General features: G+C 46.3%; 2 non-coding genes across 2 annotated transcripts; both read right to left on the reverse strand.

Moving 5' to 3' along the window:
* Positions 1-180: 180 nt before the first annotated feature.
* On the reverse strand, positions 181-252 carry TRNAC-GCA (transfer RNA cysteine (anticodon GCA)). Its single transcript has one exon. It is a non-coding gene; the product is annotated as a tRNA-Cys (tRNA).
* A 5,995-nt stretch (positions 253-6,247) lies between these two features.
* TRNAC-GCA (transfer RNA cysteine (anticodon GCA)) lies at positions 6,248-6,319 on the reverse strand. The gene has a single exon. It is a non-coding gene; the product is annotated as a tRNA-Cys (tRNA).
* Between the last annotated feature and the right edge of the window lie 15,128 nt (positions 6,320-21,447).

The following is a 21,447-nucleotide window of genomic DNA, read 5'->3' on the forward strand; positions in this document are numbered from 1 at the left end:
GGTGGGGGGGGGGGAAGGCGAGATGCCAAGAAGAGGAGGGATACCCAGGGTATTAGCGTGGGCAATCCACCCAGATTGCCATTGTGCGATGGCTTCCAATTTTAGGAAGGATCATAATTAGCATGGATGAAATGAAATCAGAATATTGGCAACAGCTGCGAATAGGAAAACCAATAGAACAGGGGGCACCTGGATTTGAACCAGGGACCTCTTGATCTGCAGTCAAATGCTCTACCCCTGAGCTATACCCCCTTGCTTGGTATAGGTGTCTAATAAGCACCTTTCATGTTCATAGTCACACCCATTACTCCTATAACACATTGGGAGTTTCTACTTGTCTCTAGAGAGCTGATAAAACCAGCAATTTATCCCTTCGCAAACTCATCCCAGAGAGGTCCCCCTCCAGTCCTCAGAGGCCCCAGCCTTACCTCTTCCTATGCCTGCATCTCCCCATTTTCTTCAGTCTGTGGTGACAGCAGCAGCAGCAGGAAGGAGCATTGACTTTAACTACTAGAAGGACCTTTAGGATTGGCTTGTCTGTTTTTCTCTTGTTCTACACCACAACTTGAAGAGATCCTGCCTAACCTCTTTGGAGACAGATGCATTACTTATAGCTGAAGATGTCTTTCCAGTGTGTGCCTCTATTCATTAACCTTGGAGGGTGGTGGTGGGAGCAGCTGCGGAAATTAGTGAAATTTCCAGTCCCTGACCTGGATCAGGGAATTGTCCTAGAAGCATCATGGAGACAGGGAGACATGAGGACTACACAGGGCCTCTGGATTCCAGCCAGGGAACTCTTGAGCAAGAGCGAAAGGCTCTATCCTGAACTACACCTCCACCCACAGGACATGGAAGTTTTTAATATATATTTTTTGTTTTTATTGAAGTATCTTGTGCAGTCATTTTTAAAAGTCAAATACTGTTTTTCAAGCTTATCACAAAAACCTCAATCCTCTGTATCTCCCTCCTGCTACCCAGAGGCAATCATTCTCCACACTTTTGTCTGTTTCTTTTAGTATATTTGCCACCACGATTTCAAATAATATAAATATCTGATAATATGTAATATCTAACTTAACCAAGTCTGGACATCAACTGTTTTACTTTTATGATGAGGATGAGAACTTATATGCCTTCTTCCCTTCTCAGTTTTCTATTATATCTTGACTTTTGGTTAAATAATTTTCTATGTTTCTATGTTTAATATTTTCATTGTTATCAGTTAATAGTGTTCATAGTGCTAAGTAGAACTAAGAATTCTGGTGGAACTTTTTGTTTTTCCTGAAGTTAGTGATAGCCTTATGTTTCAACTGCTTAGTTTTCTTTGAATTTCTAAGATTTTCCACAAGCTTTAATCATGCCAAAAAGTGCCTTTCAAAACAATTTTCCACTTATAAAAGCTATCAGATAATTAACATTTCCTCTTCTTGTTTTCCAGTAGCCATCGATCTTCCTGATCCTTCTGGTTGCCCTGGAAAGCCTGCTACACACTCACGAGAACATTCTTTCCACCTCTCTCTCCGTTTGGGAGTCCTGCTTTCCTGGATTCTGAGTCTTGAATGTTTCTTAATTTACTCACTTAGCTTGGCAGAGGACCTCCTCCAACTACCACAAAATCAGGGTAGGTAAATTTTTAAAGAACTCGCATGTCTGCAAATGTCTGTAATTCTACCCACAGACTTGATTAGCAGTCTGGATGGACAAGTCATAGTCCCTCATATTGTGAAGGATTTTTCCTATGGTGTTCTAGCATCTAGTATTGCTACTGAAAAATTAAATACATCATAATTCCCTTTCCTTTGTGTATCACCTATTGTTTCACTCTTTGAACTTTTAAGAGCTTCCATTTAGTCCTGGTGTCCTATAATTACACCATAATGTATCTGGTGAGGATCATTGTTCTAGGGGCTTGGAGGGTCTTTTCTAATGGAAACCCATGCCCTTTCATCATGGGCAATTTTCTTGTATAATGTTCCCTCCATCATTTTCTCTTTCTGGAACTTTTACTGGTTGGTTTTTGCACCCCCTGGTGTCAACTTCTAACTTTTTTACTTTTAATCTCTATTATTATCTATTCTTTTATCTTTTTGTTTGTTTTACTTGGAAACCACCTCAACGTTATTTTTCAAACTATTGAACTTTTTCTTTTGATTTCTAAGAGCCTTTTCTCGTTCTGTAACTGATTCTTTTTTATAGAGCATCCTCTTCCTGTTTCACAGACGGAATATATTTTTCGTGTCTCTCTCAGGATCTTATTCAGCTTAGCTTTTCTCCACTCCTGGCCAATAAACAGGGAACCCAGTGACCTGTGGTTTTGCCCACACAGGGATAATAACCAATCGGATTATCTCTCTTCAAGATGCTTAACACAACAGACACAGAGAAGGGAAGAGGAAGTGAATGCAGAGGAGAAAGTCCAACAGACAAACACAAATTGACCATAAAGTGTATAAGCATGTTGAAATAATTGGTGAACAGAAACTGTGAATGAGGTTGTATAGATGTTTGGTCAGGAGTGATATCAGGTAGATCTCCTTGGAGAAACGGTGTCTTAGGCCTGAGTCCTAAGGCTTTCTTAATGATGTCAAAAACCATCCCAGACTCCGCAGGCCTGTTGTCTGACTACTCCTGGATCCCCATGGAAGTGCACGTCTCCCATTCTGTTCTTACCACAAGCCCCCTGCCTCTGATGAAGCCCGAGAGGCTCCACTCTTTGTAACCCAGGAGTGGAGGCTGGCTGGTTGCTCAGATGGGGCCTCCCAGGCAGGGTCTCAGCACAACCACCATGGTAAGGCCTTATCTCTCTGCAGTGTTTGATTTTTTACCCCCAAACCACAATTTTTTAAGGTTTATTTATTTGTTTTGAAAGAGAGAGAGAGAGAGAACTCATGTGCTAGCATACAAACAAGTGGGGGAGGAGCAGAGAGAGAAAGAGAGAGAATCCCAAGCAGAGACAGAAAGAGAGAGAGCTCTGTCACCACAGAGCCCAATGAGGGACCCAAACCCGCAAGCCTTGAGATCACGACCTGAACCAAAATCAAGAGTCAGACACTCAACCGACTGAGCCACCCAGGCGCCCCCAACCCACCAAAAAACGACAATTAAAAAATAAAAAGGAAATTACTTCACCACCAAAGATATTACCAATTATAGGACTGTTCACACTCACTAATCGGGGCTCCCCCTTCCCACATCAAGACAGTCAGGAGTCTGTGGCGACACTGCTGATAGAGTGAAGGGGGCTGGTTGCCTCTGGGAGACTTTCCCCGAGCAGGGCAAGAGCCTCGTAACTTCTGCCTGACACTCAGCACAGTCCCCTCTACAGGGCCCGTCTTGGTCCCACTGATATGGAAAAACACAAGCAGTCGCTGTGCCTTTCCCCTTTTCAGTGTTTCTAGCCAACCACTGCATCAGGTCACAGTTCCCAGGGGTCATACCTAGTCCTAAACATTCTGCTACCATCTTGACTCACTTCCTAAGTCCCCGTCAGGGCACACGCACAAACCACCTCTTGTCCTGGATGCCTGCTGCAGAAGGACCGCCCTCCAGATTCTCAGAGGGTAAGCTTACTCCCAAATGACAGTAACTTCCCAGATACCAGAGAAGCCAAAAGGAACTCGGAGGAAGGAATTCTAGCTTCTCCGTCCCCACTCCCTCCTGGCCGACGGGGATGTCAGGACTGAGGAGGGCCTGCTGAAGTCCAGGCCTGGGGACTGGGGTCAGGGGGCAAGACCAGGGGCCTGGTGGGGTACCAAGAGGTCCGCTTCAAACCCAAGTGCCCCTTAGGCAGCCTTGCTTAGCATCCACACAGACGGTTCTGAACTTCTCATTCATTTGCACCTGCTAAGTCCTGAGTCTGTAAAGTCCACAAATAAAAACCACACAGGTTGGACCCTTGACAAAGCCCTCTTTGGCCTCAGACAGATGAACTCCTCATGCCAAACTCCCTCCTGGCCCCACTCCTGGGCCCTCATCTCAAACCATATCTCATTATAAAGTCCTGATGAACGCAGCTTCCCAGAGACTCCCAGCTTACCTCGAAAAGACACGTTTACGCCCTGAGCTCCCAGGAAATAAAGTTGATTAAATAATACCAGCCAGGGCCCCTCCAGAGGAGAAAGGGCAGAGTGGTCTGGGGCGCCATGCAGTGTCTTTTCCACAAGAGCACAGTGACCTGACCTCAGCGAGAGATGAACGTTGATGCAGGGAGCAAAGGGGACAAAGAAAAGTCTGGAAGGCTGAGAAAGGATGAAGGGTTTTTGGTGGACTGAACCCAAATTCCGAGCCCTGAATATAAAGGCCTTCAGTCTCTGGCCTCTGCTCCCCTCGGGGCTCCCCCAACCCACTCCCTATGGGGGCACTTAGGTCACCTCTGGAGGCACTTCATGGCCTACCTCTGCTTATGCTCTTTCTCCCAGATTGCCCCTGCCCGCAGCTCCGCAAAAGCCTAGGAGGCTTCCTGGAGGAGGCAGCAGCTTCCTTCCACCCTCTTCAAAACATGCAAAGAAACCGCCTCGCCCCTTACAACATGGTGGTATTTGTCTCGTAGGCTAATATTTTATGCGAGCGAGCAGATTGCACCTACGCTTGTATTATTATTGACTACTACTGTTCCCTTGTTCTGGGCGGGGCGGGGGGGGGGGCGGGCATCACCTGGCAGGGATTATGCAGGACGGGCTTCAGATTTTTGCTCTCCTGACCTCCCGAATAAGAATGTCAAGTGGAATAAAACAGAGCAGTAAGCTGACACATTGAAGTTGGACACCGCTTGCAGGAATGCATTGGCTAGAAGCACCGTCGTGCCTTGTGATCAGGATGCGGGTATATTGACCTGAAACACCAACGCCCTCCAGGGACAACTGGTCCGCCATCTGGATGCCGGCACAGAGCACAACTGAGCACTAATTAGAACAGAACCACTGCCTTCCCAGCCTCCCTCCAAAATGCCAGCGGCCAGCATTAAAGAACTCCCTAGACCAGGTCACCTTGGACATCTTCCTGAGAAAACATGTTGCAGCTTACTCATCCCCGTGGGCCCTGCCTGTCTCTGCTGCTCAGATGGAAAGCAGATGTCCCATAGGGCATTGCCAGTGTCCCTGTGCAAGGCAGGCGACCGGGGTCCCTGTGTGATGGCAGGGGGCAGGGAAGTAGCCCCCGGGGGGCACAGGGTCTCCGGACTGGCGTGGCCCGCAGCCCCTTGGTGCATCCTGTGCTCTGTGCACATCCTGCAGAGGCAGCCCCGGGGCGGAGCGACAGGAGCCCTGGGGGTCCGCTGCGGTCCACAGCCCTGGTGCTCAGTAGGGATGGGGTACACACGAGAGGAGTCAAAGCTCCATTCTCCCCTCACAGTGGAGGTGGTCATGTGTGGCGGGAGTGGGACTACTCACAGGATGGGTGACGTCTGCAAGGCTTGAGGGGTAAGTGTTAACAGGGGGCCCGAATCAGCCCTGCAGAAGTTCCCCTGCAGCTGGCAAAGATCTAAACCGTCTGGGCTCCCTCCTCTCCTTGCAGGAAGACTCAGCTCTGCAGGACCCAGAGGCGGAAAGGCAGTCCTTCCATCAGTAGAACACGGAAGGGAGGCTTGAACAAGAGACCCCTTGATCTGCAAGGAGACCCCTGCCTTCGCTCGTGCCCCCACTTGTTCGAGCAGGCCCCAAAGCACCTGTTTGCTTTCCGTCAGCCCACGAGAACAGCTCCACTGCGGGCTGGACGCATTCCTGCCCGCCTTGTCCTTCCCCGGCCCCAGCTTCCTTCCACCCAGCAGACCTGCAACATCTCCTCGCCCCACTTCATGACCGAGACATCCAGAGCCGCTCATGTCAGCCTAGAAAGGCACTTAGAATGCTCCAGAACAGCAGTTGCTAAATGCGGCAGCCCAGGAGAATCGTCTGGTGTTTCTGTGATGTGGGTGGATGAAAACAAAGGAGCGTGCTATTGAGAAATGAAGTTCCTCGGGGCCCCAGTAAATCAGAATCTCTGGACTGGGGGCCTGGAGAGTGAGTGAGTGTGTGTGTGTGTGTGTGTGTGTGTGTGTGTGTGTAACCACTTTCCCCAGTAATTCTCCTGCTCAGACACAGCTTCGGGTCCACATATCACCTTCACAACGCAACACGGTCATGGATTGGACCACGTTTCTGGTTCTGGGACTTGCACAGGTCAAGGCTTTCCCAAAGGACCACACCCCTCAATCTACCAAACAAGCGCCACCCTGAGGGTGTCATTCGGTGTAGGTACTAAAACTTGAGTCAGGGGGCACCCGGATTTGAACCGGGGACCTCTTGATCTGCAGTCAAATGCTCTACCCCTGAGCTATACCCCCTGGTTTCTTAGGTGCCTAATGAATACCTTTTCACCTGTGTTGCAACACCCACCTCCTCTGTGCACTGGAATGCCCATTAATTTTTAGAAAGTTCTGGAAATATGGAAAGTTTCCCTTCAGGAAATGAGCACCTTTTGGCCCTGCTCTTCCACATAGATGCCCCCTAACTCTGGCTCCCAGAAACTTCTTTGCTCACAATCTTGCAGTCGTAATTTCTCAGCACCACTTTGAAGGCACTGCTTGAGAACGCATTGCTAAGAGCTGGACCGCTTGTGCCTTCCTTGCTGTCCTCAGCAAGCTCCATGACTTGCGACGCGCCCTCTGCACCTTCCCTTCTCACCCTTATCCCCCCACACGGCCGATGGATCCCAGGCTTTGTTGCCCATCTCTCTGCTCTGTCCTCCTTCCATGGCTACCTCCCGGCTTTTGGCAGGGTCCTGACTGAACCCAGACGAGTTACTGGAATTACTTAGCCAGAGAGGTCACAACCCCCAGCCTGGGGCCCAAGAAGCTGCCCCAATGGTCCCAGGGGCCCTCACACCAGAAGGTCAGCCCAGCTGGAGCAGCAGGGATTGTGGCCGAGACCCAGGACCAGAGATGCCTCTTGCGGGAGAAACTCCTGCCCTGAGGCACAGCACTGCAGCCCTAGGAAGTGAACCTGGCCCCTGGCCAGCACACCACCGAGATCAAAAGGCCATTGATGCCCCAAGTGTAGAGAAAAGACACCCGCCCAAAGGGACACGAGAGGCAGTGAAAGAGCCTGTCGTGTCTGCATGAGGGAGACCAGTGCTCAGAGCGCACAGGGACTTGCTTTGGAAAACCCCTCCCTTGTCCCTGCAATCTATTTCAGGGACTTATGTTTATTTCACAGGTAGTGAGCCCTCCTTGTTGGGGAAAAAGTAAAAAAGCAATGTCTCTGCATCTTTCAACAGTGGCCACAACATTAAGCATAGAAGTTAGTAAGCAATAAACGCGACGGCTGGAGGGAAAGATAGCGAAATTGACAACGGCGTCTAAGTCTGGAGCAAATACAGATTTTCTGAGGCGCCACCAGCCAAACGCTGTTGGTGTTTTGGTGTCCGTTCCTTCAAACTTGACCACCACCTCCTTCCCCTGAGTTTGGACTCTCCTCTATTGGCAGAGATGGGCAGTTCACGGCCACGTGATGGCCCTTACCCTCCACAAATCATGATACTCGATGGTGCGATGTTGAAAGCCTTCTCTTGAGAACTGGAAACAAGGCAAGGATTGTACCTAAAACCAGAGATGGTGTAATAAGACGAAAAAAAAAGGGGGTGGGGTGGGGTGGGGGGAGGAATGGAATGGAAGAAACAAAACACCCATTATTCATTTATTCATGGATACTCTGATTATCTTCGTAGAAAATAAGCTACAAGCGATCTGAATTACCAAGCTAATAAACTTCGAGATAAAAAATGAAATTATTTAAAACCAAATCTACTTCTATACACCCGTAATGAAGAATTAGAAATAAAACATTTGAAAAGATGTTATTTAAAATAGTAACAAAGGGGCGCCTGGGGGACTCAGTCCCTTAAGCGTCCGACTCTTGATTTCTGCTCAGGTCATGATCTCTCCGTTTGTGAGTTCGAGCCCTGAGTCGGGCTCTGTTTCCGACAGTGTGGACCCTCTTGGGATTCTCTCTCCCTCTCTCTCTCTGCCCCTCCCTGCTTGCGCACTTCGCGTTTTCTAGCACGTTACCAAAATGGCGTTACACTTTGTGTGCTCTTTCTCGTCTCGCTTCTTTCACTCAGCGGAAATGTTTTCCCCTGGTCTGGTCATCTGTGTTCTTTCCAGTGTTTGGCTATGACCACGCTTCTGTGAACAGTCACGTATGAATCTTTGGCTACGTACTTTCATTTCTGTCGGGTAAATACCTGCCAGTGGGATGACTGGATCAAAATGGTTGCGGCATTTTACATTCTGGCCAAGAGCGTTCACGTCCCGACAAGCTGCGCTCCGCATCCTTGTCGACGCTTGGTGTGGTCAGCCGTCCTGAGGTTGGCTGTTCTAACGGGCGTGCAACTATGGTAGACGGTTTTCATCGCACTGTGGCTTGGGTTTGCATCTCTGCAATGACTAGAAATATCGCACACCTTGACATGCGCTTGATATCGCTGGAACCACTCTCCCAGCATCATTTCCTGGTATAGGTTCAAGGTAGAGTTGGCCGAAAGAAGAAGTATTGAGTGGTATTTGGGAGGTGGAAGTGAAGCGGCAGCTGTGACTGTCTGAAAGTCGTTGTGACATACAGACACCAGATATCAGCAGATCCCAACTTGCCTGGGCTCTCCCCTGTTGTGTCCAGGTTTCCTTCCCAACTGCCAGCCCCATGCATCACCAGTAGCCCCAGGGCCTTCACTAGACACTTGCCTGAGGACCTACAGAAGTGGTAATTTTCCACCAGGTTTTCCCCAGCCCCTTCCTGGCGCCATCCCAGTGTCTGGATGTGCTCCGCTTCCCAGATTCCCCTTCATCTCTGTTTCCACCTTGCCACGCCTTAGGAAGGCTCCAAAGTGACTGTTCTTTGGTCCTCCAACTCCCTCTCCTGGACCGTTCCTTCTACTGGCTCATCACAGAATTGTGCAAGGTCTTCTTTCCATAACAATTCCCTTCTTCAAAAATACTTGCGGTGATTCCGCTGCTCCGATTGAGTACTGACCGGCACGTCTCAGTGGGTTTATTTTTTTAAAACTTTTTCATTCATGTATGAAACATACAAACATGCACAGATCGTCAGCGTTCATCTTTCTGAGTGACAAAAAAATGAATACACCTGTTGCAACCCTGCATCCAGAGTCTGAGAAATAGAACAGTATTCAGAGGTGGATGGAAATGAGATGCCAGGAGTAATATAGGAGTAGCTCTTCCCTGAGTGTACATGTTCGTATTGCCTCAACTTTTGAATTACTTTACTGTTTTACATTTCAAAAAAAAAAACAAAAAAACCTGCAACAAGTATGAGGAGATAAATCTAAAGACAAATGTAAACAAAACCCCAAACCCTAATGGTTTAGCATATCGGTCACATGGCCCCAAAGAAGAAAATATTCTCAGTGCTATATATTCTAAGGGGGAGGAAAAAAAGAGACATTGAACCACGTGAGACGTTGAACTGCACTTGTTTGGGTACAAGTTACAAAACCTATTTTTGAGCAAATGAGTAAATATATTGATATTTGGAGGAACCAGAGGTCTAATTGTGGGGGACAGGGGACATTACTATGGAATGGAGGAAGGCAAGGAAGAACCATAGAGAGGGATTGGGATTGTAAGCAGCAGTGTGAATACGCACACTGATGCACACACACACGTGCACACACATTTCCTAACGCTGCCCTCTCAGAGGGGCTAGAAACAACGACTCAGTTCCAATGAGCACTCCTAATGCTCGTATCGTGGTTATTAAACACCCTCAAAGGGAACCAGGAACCCTGGGAGAAATGGCTGATTCCAGGGCTGGGCAGGAAACCTAAGAGGTGAACTATGTAGCATGTTGTTCCGGAAGGTGAGAGAGCACTCAAAAACTGGTGAGTACGTGTGGACAGAACGTAGGGCTAGCTTGAAGAGGCTCGGTGTTAGCTCAAGTGGGGACAATTTGAGAATCAAAAGAGATAAAGATAGGACTATGTTATAGCTCATTATTAAAGAATCCGTGAATCCACGTTAATACCGTTTTTTACATTTTAGATGGGGAAAGGAAAACAGCTTTTTACCAAAAGAAGCCAACTAATACAAGTAAGAGGACTGATAGAAATATAAAATCACCATTTTATAACCATCAGGGTAACAACCGAGTTAAGTCAGAATCACTAATGGTTGCTAAGCATGCAAGGTGAAAATTGTTGGGGAACAGGATATAGAAAAATCTGTCCACCATCGTTTTAACTGAATAATCAAATTCAACCTCATCAATAGTGGAGTAAAGTGACATCACCCTTGAGGTAATGCATGGACATAAGATAAACATACATAACATAAACATAATATAAATATAAATATAAATATAATAGGGGGCGCCTGGGTGGCTCAGTCGGTTAAGCATCCGACTTTAGCTCAGGTCATAATCTCAACATTCATGGGTTCAAGCCCTGCGTCGGGCTCTGTGCTGACGGCTCAGAGCCTGGAGCCTGCTTGAGATTCTGTGTCTCCCTCTCTCTCTGCCCGCCACCTGCTCCTGCTCTGTCTCTCAAAAATAAATAAAACTTAAAAAAATAATAAATATAAATATAATATAACATCAAACCTGAGAAGGACTCAATATCACCTATGTAGTCATTTTATCAAAATACTGAACTTTAAATGATGAGGAAACAATCAGATAAATCCTTCTCTCCGAAAGTAACCCACGATTCTAACTTTTTAACACATTTTTGGCCTGTGAACTTCACATACTCTTGCCCCCAGTGTTACATTGGTGAGATCCAGCCATGCTGTCCTATGTGTGTTGACCTCCGGGACGGTTCTGTCCATCACCCAGCTTGGACGCTTCAAAACTGTCCATTACCTGAAAGAAAATAGAAGAGTGGAGAACTATTCTGGGTTAAAGCAATCTAAAACCACGTGACAACCACATGCAGTGCATGAAACTTGACTGGACCTTATGTTGGAAATACAAGACAACTATCAGTGACTTTATTGGGACAATTGAGAAATCTAGACTATGGATTGCATAATAAATTATTGGATCACATCGTTGATAAGCCTCCTGAGGGTGTTGTGATTATGCAGACTGCCTTTCTTCTCAGAAAATCCATGTTGAAATATTTAAGGGTGCCAGGATGTCTTTGATGAACTTTCTAATGAATCAGAAAAACCTCTCACACATACACAGAAAGAAAGAGAGCGTGGGCACGAGAGCAAAGGTGGCAAAATGTTAACGATTGGTGACCCAGGCAGAGTATTAACATTTTCATTATCGTGGTGCCTGGATGGCTCAGTCGGTGAAGCATCTGACTCTTGATTTTGGCTCATGAGGGTCAGGATCTTGCGGTTCATGCATCCGAACCCCGCATCGGGCTCTGTGCTGACAGTGCAGAGCCTGCTTGGGATTCTCTCTCTCCCTCCCTCCCTCCCTCCCTCTCTCTCTCTCTCTGTCCCTCCCTCACTCGTGCGTTCTCTCTCCCACTCTCTCCAAAATAAATAAACTTAAATTTTTAAAAAAATTTTTCATTGTATTATTTTTATAACTTTCCTATAGCTTTGAGATTTTTCTAAATAAAAAGTTAGATTATGTGCCTATCTTTCTCCCTTTACTGTTTGTGATATCCAGCCATACTATTGTGCATAAGAAGGGTTTTTTTCCTTCCGTTGCCGTATGGCATTCTGCTATATGAATATTCGTTATTTATCTATGCTGTTGAAAAGCTGTTGCCAGCTTGGGGCTATTAGGAAGAAGCAGCTATGAAAATTCCTGTACCTGTCTTTGATGAGCTCACGTATGCGCTTCTGTTAGGAGCACAATTGCTGGGTCATTGGAATGCAACTGTTCTGTTTCAGTAGTTAATGACATACAATTTTCCAAAGGGGTTATATGTACCAATTTATTGGCCATTGACCAATTTATGTGAAATGCCTACTCCACTCCCATTGTCCTACGGGGTCCTCTGTCTGTTTTCTCACTGATGCGTGGGCATTGTTTTTATATTTGGATACAAGTCCTTTGTTAATTACATGCATTTCAAATCTCTTCTCTTTGACCTTCTGCTTTCTTAAAGATGTCCTTTGCTGAATCCTTAACTATAATGGTCTGATTTATCAATCTTTCCCTTTATGTTTAGGGCTTTCTGTGTTCTCTTTAGTAAATGTTTACATTTGCACCAGACCACAAAGATATTCTTTTAAGGTTTCTTCTAGAAGCATATTGTTTCATTGTTTACATTCAGAGGTACAGTCTACCAGGAACTGATTTTGGTGTAAGGGGTGAGAATCTATGCCTTTTTCCACATGGTTATCCAACTAACCCAGCCTCGCTCATTGGAAAAACTATTCTTTCCCTCACTACTCGGTGCACTGCATTTGTCATAAATCAGGTCCCCATTATCTCACTACTTTCGATGTCTCTAATTTTTTTCAGTGATGGTTTATAGCTTTCTATAGAGAGACATTGTACACCTTTGATTATTTTTATTCCCTCGTAGTTGGTTTTTTGTATGTTATTGGAAATAGAATTGTTTGCAATTTTTCTAACTTTTAAATTTCTGCCATGTAGAAATAGGATTGATTTTTGTATTTTCATATTTGTATTTGTATTTGTATTTTTGTATCTAGTGACCCGGCAAATTCACTTAATTCCAACGGTTCATCCGTATATTCTTTTGGATTTTCTACACACACAATACTATCAACTGTGATTAATGACAGTCTTATTTCTTCCTTTCTTATTCTTTATGCTTTTTATTCCCCCTTTTTTTTTCTCCTTATTGCACCAGCCAGGACCTTGGAAACCTAGCTGAATAGAAGCGATAACTCTGCATGTCATTTCCTCTTTCCCAATCTCAAAGGAAAACTTTCCAGTATCTCCTCATTAAATGTGATGCTTTCCATGACAGTCTTCTAACACCCTATATCAGATTAATAACATTGCCTTCCACGGAGGGCTGAATAATGGCCTCCAAAGATATCAAGTCTTAATCCTTGAAACCTGTAAATGTTAGCTTATATGGGAAAAAGGGTCTTTGCAGACGTGGTTAAGGACCTTGAATGGGGAGATTATCCTGGATAATCTGGGTGGCCCTAAATGCAATTGCAAGAGAGAGGCAGAAGAAGATCTGACACAGACAAAAGAGGAGAAGGCAATATGGACACAGACATGGAGGCAAAGTTTGGAGGGACAGACCCACAAACCAAGGAATGCAGACACCAGAAGCTGGAAGACGCAAGGAGTGGATTCTCCCCCGGGAGCCTGCTGACACCTTCATTTCAGCCCAGTGAAACTGACTTTGGACTTCTGGTCTACGGAAGTGCAAAATAATGAATGTGGGTTGTTTTAAGCCATCAAGCCTGTGATTATTTGTGACAGCAGCCATAAGAAACTACACCACCTATGAATAGTACGCCAAGTATTTTTTAATCCTGAAGAGATGTTGAGTTTTTCAAATGCTATTTCTGCATCTATTAGGATGATGGTGTGATTCTCCTCCTTTACCCAGTTAATGTGATGAATTATATAGATTTTCAAATGTGAAATCCACCTTTGATTCCTGGAATCAATCTCACTGGTCATGATGTTTTATCCTTTTAGATAGTCTCAGATTCACCTAGTTCATAAGAAAGATCAGCCTCTACTATTCCGTTCTTACCTTTTCAGATTTAAATATCAGTGTTATCCTGGCCTCATAAAATATGTTGGGAAGTATCCCTTATTTTTCTAATTCTCTGGAAGGCTGTATATACGTGTAGTATTCATTCTTCCTTACATTTGGAAGAAGAATTCACCAGGGAAGCCATCTGAGCCTCAAGTTTTCCTTCTGGGAAAGTTTCTAGTTAGAAAGTCTATTCAATAGGTAAGAAAATATTTGACTTTCTATTGCTTCTTGGTCAGTTTTTATAAATTGTGTTTTTCAAGCATTTTGACATTTTTCTGGAAAATTGCATCTAGTTTTTCAGATGTCTTGGCATAAAGTTGTTCACAATATTCCTCTTATGTCTCTTTGCTGTCTTCAGGACCTGAACTAATCTTTCACTTGTCTTTTTTTTTTTTTTTTTTTTTTTTAAGTAGGCTTCACACCATATGCGCAGCTTGCACCTTGACCCTGAAATCTACCGACTGAGCCAGCCAGGGACCCCTCCTTTGTCATCCTTCGTATCACCCATAAGTACCTTCGTTCTTTGTCTCTTGATTACTCTTGCTAATGGCTTATCGATTTTGTTAGTTTTTTCATGGATCAACTTGGCTTTGTGGATCTTGTCTGTGAACATTTGTTTTGCGTTCTTATCTTTATGAATTCATTTTTTTACATTTGGGGGGTTTAACTTATTGTCCTTTTTCTAATTTCTTGAAATCGTTACTTATAGTATTGATTTCCCAGCCTTGCTTCTTTTAAGGATTTCAATTTCTAACTCGGTGTGATTTGAGCTGTAAACTACAAACTTTGCCTATGTTCTATTTTCATAATCATCCACTTCGAAATCTTTTCTGGTTTCTCTTTTTTTTTTCCTTCTTTATTCATTTTATTTTTTATTTTTTAAAATTTACATCCAGGGGCGCCTGGGTGGCGCAGTCGGTTAAGCGTCCGACTTCAGCCAGGTCACGATCTCGCGGTCCGTGAGTTTGAGCCCCGCGTCGGGCTCTGGGCTGATGGCTCAGAGCCTGGAGCCTGTTTCCGATTCTGTGTCTCCCTCTCTCTCTGCCCCTCGCCAGTTCATGCTCTGTCTCTCTCTGTCCCAAAAATAAATAAACGTTGAAAAAAAAATTAAAAAAAAAAATTTACATCCAAATTAGTTAGCATCTAGTGCAACAATGGTTTCAGGAGTAGATTCCCTAGTGCCCCTTACCCATTTAGCCCATCCCCCCTCCCACAACCCCTCCAGCAACTCTCAGTTTGTTCTCCATATTTATGAGTCTCTTCTGTTTTGTCCCCCTCCCTGTTTTTATATTATTTTTGTTTCCCTTCCTTTATGTTCATCTGTTTTGTCTCTTAAAGTCCTCATATGAGTGAAGTCATATGATATTTGTCTTTCTCCGACTAATTTCACTTAGCATAATACCCTCCAGTTCCATCCACGAATCTTTTCTGATTTCTATGTGTTATTTAGAAGCGTGCTGTCTAGGGGCGCCCGGGTGGCTCAGTCGGTTGAGCGTCCGACTTTAGCTTCCCTCTCTCTCTCTCTGCCCCTCCATAGCTTGCAGTCTCTCTCTCTCTCTCTCTCTCTCTCTCTCTCTCCTCTCTCAAAAAATAAACATTAAAAAAAAATCAGAGGCACATTGTCTAATTTTCCATCCCCCCCATGCTTCAGACATTCTAGTTCCTGTCTAGAATGTTCCTCGCCCCACCTTGTCGGCCTAGCAAACTCCTATCGACCCTTCGCTATTGCTTCAGGAAGCCTTCCCTGTCCCCCAGGCAAGAGGTAGCACTCCTTTATTCTGCTGGGTTTTGTTTCCATACTGATCCTGCTGTCATTGTGACGTGCATGTCTGACTCTCGCTGGACGGGAGCTCCTTTTAGGCAAAGACATCTTTCATCCCTGTGCCAAACCCTGAGCAGTTTTTGTTGAACAAATGCACTTGTGTGCCTGTTTTCCTAGGACAGTTTTAATTTCAGATATTCCCTTTTATCCATAGGAATCTATAAATTGTCCCAGATTTTTCGACATCTAGGGCCTGAATCACACCTCCCAGGCTCCCTCTTAGCACCAAAAGGGACGTGAAAGTCCTTTGTTATACGAAAAACCCTGGGGCTTTGGTTTAGGAAATATGGTCTCCTTGATTATATAGTCTTCATGCCCAACACCAGGCTAAGGACCTGCGAGGTACCCAGTATGGACTTGTTGGCTAATGTCTACTGATTGGGCTTTGTCCCTGGCCAAGCTGGAAATAACTCAGTGCCCCTATAAAATATTCCTCATGTCAGCTGACTCGCCTTTGATGTGACAGGGTGCCCCCTCCCCAAGCCCTGAAAGCCATTAGGCAGTGTTGTATTCGTTACGAGGTCATCCGAAATTGATGACTCAATGGTCAGCCTTATAAAACTTCAAAATCTCTCATAAAAATGAGTCAGAATCTGGTAATAAGCTTGTTTCTATTATAATTAATAATGTCACTGCTGGGGTGGGCCGTGTTCTGCACAGTAAGTGTTCTTTAATGTACATGGTGAGAAATCTAATGTTCGTAACTATTTTCAAAAGCCGTGGGGAACGTAGTTTTGGGGAAATTCAATAACTTTAGTTATTGAATTTTTTAAGTAAGTCTAAAAGCCAACTCTGATGCTTGTTTCATATAAGTCTGGATTTTTCCATATTTGGAGTTTGCTTAAAATAAGCAAACATTCTTTTGCTGTACCCTCCTCACCTTTACCAGCTTCAGGTGACTTGACTTCTGCCCCGGGAGAGGCCAGGCCCAGAGCCTTTCCCTTTGTTGAGGAAGCCTGGAATGTCTTCAGGTTCAAGACTTCATTCCTGAGGCTCAAAGCTCTGACCCCATGGAAGACGCAGGGGCCCTGGGATAATGGGTCGCTCTCCAAGCTGTCATCGGCCACTGGCACCCTCAGCGTAGGCAAGTTTTACACTAGCATATGAGAATAACTGAGGCCACGGAAGTTTCTAGAAAGCATGAAGGGCAATCATGGAGGCCAGGGCACTGAATCTTCCTCCACACATTTGCCACACACCCACCTTACCCCAGCTCTCAAAAGCCTCCCTCAGGAGCTAACCTCCAGGTTGGCTGAGGGTGACATCATCATGGTTGAAACAGCAACACCAGAGGCCTTGATGCTAGCTCTCTCGAACTGAGGCACGGACCTTCCCACCGCCGCAAAAGAGAGGCCCCATTGAGGGGCAATGTTCTCTGGGGGAGCCCTTCCTTTGTTCCCTCTTTTCCCTGGGTGGGAGAAAGGCTTGAGAAGTCAAGCTTGAACAGACCCCACTTGGGGCCCAGGATGCCTATCCCCGTGCCTAGCCCACTTTCACCCCCAACTCTCAGTATCAATGAGGATAGACTAGGTCAAGCTGTGCTAGCACTCAACCCCCAAATTGTGGGACTTCTTCCACCAAAGGTTTGTTTTATGCTCCCAGGACATGTGTACCTGTCAATGTCTCCTAGTCAATGTCTCCTCCCTCCAGGATGCAGGCTAATATTACAGCCACTCTCTCAAATCTCGCTGATCGCCGGAGTGGAGGGAAGGGAATCTTCGGAAAGCCCCAACTTATAATTAAATGTTCAGCCCAGAAATGACAACTCACTGGCCAGACCCAACCAGAAGAGGCCAGGAAACGCAATCCAGCTACGTCCCTCTGGGAAGCCAACTGGAAATATTTGGGGAACAATATTTGGTGATGACTGCCACAACCTTTTTCAAAGGCCTGGGACTGACTTTTAGGCCGTGTGCCTGGTCCCAAGGGAAAACCTTAGGCCTAAGGGTGCAGCTGGAAAAAGGGAGATCCATGCATACTGTTTGTTGTACTTGACCCGGCACAGGAAGTACAACAGGGGCTTCTGGGTGAGTAGCCCTTGCATCTGAACTGTCTGGACCACGTGCTTCAGGCCTCCCCCATCGCCTGGGCTGGCGTATGGTCTCATGTTCACCAGTCTCCCCCCTCCTGCTGGGCGAGCTGCAGATGATCAACGACTACCCCAACCGTGGATTTTTCTGGAAGCGTGGAGGTGATGGGAGCGTGGTGATGGGTAATGGACCAGCAGAGAGTGATGAGCTCATGAGACCCTAGCTCATCACACCCGCATGAAAAGATCAGTCAACGTTAATACCAAGTGATGACCTTATGTTCTGTAAACCTACACTCTAGCAAGCATAGTAGAGAACCCCAGAGGCATAAGAAATAGCCCTTGCTCGCAAGAAGCTTATAATCTATGAGGCAAGTTAGGACGCTATTACCTTGTGTCAGACTTTTTCTCTAACGGCAAACGAATGGTACCAATATTAAGTTAGCAGCTTGGCCAAGGCAGAATTCACTGCAGACGTGACTGGAATGGAAAGGCTTTGTGGGAGAATTAGCCGGTCTGGGGCAGATGAGGGGCTTCACGTAGATAAAAGGGGAAGTGAGGAAAGGCATGAAAATCCTCACGCCTGCTCTTTGCACATGTGTGAATAGAACGCACCATAAAGTTGGAAGTGGAGGGAGAGGTTACAGAAGGTCTTGAATATTAATCTAAGTGTGTGTGTGTTGGGGGGGGGTCACTTTATACTTTTTGCAAGGAGAGGCTGGAGGGCCAGTGACCAGGGATACTTTGCAGTGGATTCTTTTTTTTTTTTTTTTTTTTTTAGTGGCCATGTACCTTCTCTCTCTCTCTCTCTCTCTCTCTCTCTTTAATGTTCATTTATGTATTTTGAAAGAGAGTGTGTTTGTGCACATGAGCAGGGGAGGGGCACAGAAAGAGGGGGAGACAGAATCCCACGCAAGTTGGCTGTTGGAGCAGAGCCAGACGTGGGGCTTGATCCCAAAACCTGTGAGATCATACATGGCCTGAGCCGAAATCCAGAGTTGGAAGCTTAACCGACTGAGCCACCCAGGCGCCCCCACAATGGATTCTTATCTTAGGCAGAAGGTTGGGCCAGTCAATGATTTCCTAAACTTGGCTGCACATCAGAACCCCAGCCCCACCCCTCCCCACACCCACCCCTTACTATAAGCTTACTATATGTTAAAAATAGATCTTCCTTTCTAAAAGTCGCCCCCGCAATACTCAGGACCTACCCCCAGAGATTTTGCTTCAGTGGATCTGGGACGGGATCCAGAAATCCGTACCCTTCACAAGCTTTCACGCAGTGACAGCTCGTCTGAGAATCCACTGTGATGGGCAGTTTCTACCTAGAAGTGGCACACATCAAAAGTTGAATTTTTTTATTTTTTATATTAAAAAGATTTTCTCTTAATTTTTAATGGGCATTTATTTTTGAGAGATAGAGGGAGACACAGAACCCGAGGCAGGCTCCAGGCTCCGGGCTGTCCGCACAGAGCCTGATGCGGGGCTCGAACCCACGAACCGTGAGATCATGACCCAAGCTGAAGCCAGACGCCCAGCTGACTGAGCCCTCCAGGCGCCCCTGGGGAGTTGAATTTTTAAAATCACATTCCTGAAAACTAGTTCCTGTTCCTGGTCCTTTTGTTTCTGTTGTAGGTGCATACTCCCCTCCCCCCCCCGCCCCCCCAGCACCTCCACCCTCTCCCGGAATTTCTGTTCACGTAAACTACACATCCAGTTGGCCGCCACCTCTCACTGCGTATCATTGCCAGCCCTCTCGGTTGCTCCTTCCTTTCTGTTCCCGCTCCTGCGACACTTGGCCAGACATTTCCTCGCCTCACACTCGGACCCCACAGTACCTTCTTCCCAGGCTCATCTCTCACCCCCTCGACCCCTCCCTGTACACACCACCATTGGGTAAGCCTCCCGCTCGGCATGGCACCTGGCTTATTCCCTGCTCAGCCACAGTCACCGAATCCAGCCCCCCAGCCTGCGGAAAGTTGGTAAAGCTTGTCACAGCACGGTTCAGCCTGTCTTCCCTCATGGCTTCAAGTCTTGGCAAACCGGATCGCGTTCCTTCTCAATGTGCCCTGTGCCTTCCTACCCCCCTGTTTTTCTAGGCTGTTCCCTAGCTAACCCTTCTACGACCACCCTCTGGTCTGCAATGCCTTCTGCTTATTAAGATCCAGTTCAGATTTGATCTACTTTATAGGGTCTGCCCTGTTTGAAAAAAGAGAAAACCATATATGTGTATAACACCCCCCCCACACACACACACACTTATCTGCCAGTCTTCAGAAATACAAAGATGGATGAGTCCAACCCCCGTGGGAGCCTTGGCTTTCAACTCTGCTCAGAAGGGGCGCTCTCTATTGGAAGTAAGAACCAAGCGAGTCAGTTCCGCTGTCCTGGGAAGAATTCATCCGAGAGACACCCAGGCTGCACCCAGTCCCACACTGCTCACATCCTCTGTGAGGCGAGTAATATATTTCCTCCTGGAAGAGCTGGGACCCCGAGGGGCCATATCACCATGGAGGTGACACCTCTGTTTCCTTGAGAAGGAAGAAGCCCCCACCCCTTCTCCAAGCTAATCCGGGAACTGGCCAACCCGTGGTCTCATGACAACATGAGCAAGCTCTCTTACACAGCCCAGCACATAGGTCACAGTGAGAGCAGACATAGTGGTCTTCAGTTGGGTGGAAGGAAATTGGCATGAAAGGAAAGCCAGACCCAGGAAAGTTACAGAACAGCTCGGTCCAATCTCCTCATTGTCCGTCTGAGAGTCTGGCTGTCTTGCCTGAAGATCTGTGCCAGCTAATGGCATGACTTTCCAGTCTCTGGCTCCTACTTCCCCCCGCCTCCTGTAATACTCCAGGGTTCACGTCCCAACCTACACCACGGGCTTGGGCGTGTTCCCATGGCTGGTTTTTTGTTTGTTTGTTTTTTTAATGTTTATTTTTATTTTTGAGAGAGAGAGAGAGAGAGAATGAGTGGGGGAGGGGCAGAGAGAGAGGGGAACAGAGGATTCAAAGGTCGGGGCGGGAGGGGGGGGCTCCATGCTGAACCTGATGCAGGGCTTGAACTCACAAACCATGAGAGCATGACCTGAGCTGAAGTCTGATGCTCAACCGACTGGGCCACTCAGGTGCCCCTGTTTTGTTTTTGTTTTTTAATCAAGGACTTTACCATGAAACTAACAAACCTTAAGATTCAGATCACCTGCCTTGCACCAGCGCTGTACCTATTTTTTTTTTTTTTTTTTTTTTTTTTTAGAGAGAGAGAAGATGAGCAGGCAAGGGGCAGAGAGAGAGAGAAGGAGAGAGAATCCCAAGCAGGCTCCAAACTGTCAGCACAGAGCCTGATGCAGCGCTCGATCTCACGAACCCGTGAGATCATGACCTAAGCCAAAATCAAGAGTTGGATGCTTAACCAACTGAGCCACCCAGGCGTCCCCCTGTACCTACTTTTAAATTTGCAATTTTGTGAAGTTTTTTTCTTAATAATATTCCCGGAATCATTCAAGATTCAAGCCCATAAAACATGGGCCCACCCTGGCAGAGGGAATGTTATTTGGGAGGGGAAGAAATCATGTGGAAGCAAAGCTAGAGGGGAAAAAAAAAAATATATATATATATATATATATATATAGGAAAAGGACCACTGGAAGGTTCAGGAACATTCTCCTACAGTCAGTGGATCGACTACACCCTTTCAGGGATTTACTCCAAAAGGCAAAAGGGTGGCAGGGGCTCCAAGCTGGAGAACCCCTATCCTTCCCCCACCCCATCCCTATATGCGAGAAACAACCTTCAAGAGCTTGGGGCATCCTAAAAGAGCTGGGCTGGCATCCTGAAAAAAGAAATCAGGCTCCGGGAGCAGACTCCTGAGGAAAGCGTCCCCCCACCCCCACTCCCGGAGAGGTTCCATTTCTACACATGAAGAATGCATCCGGGATGACCCCATTCTGTAC

The sequence above is a fragment of the Puma concolor genome, chromosome A2 (assembly GCF_028749965.1).
Source record: "Puma concolor isolate L17-30 chromosome A2, mPumCon1.1.hap2, whole genome shotgun sequence".
Taxonomy (NCBI): Eukaryota; Metazoa; Chordata; class Mammalia; order Carnivora; family Felidae; genus Puma; species Puma concolor.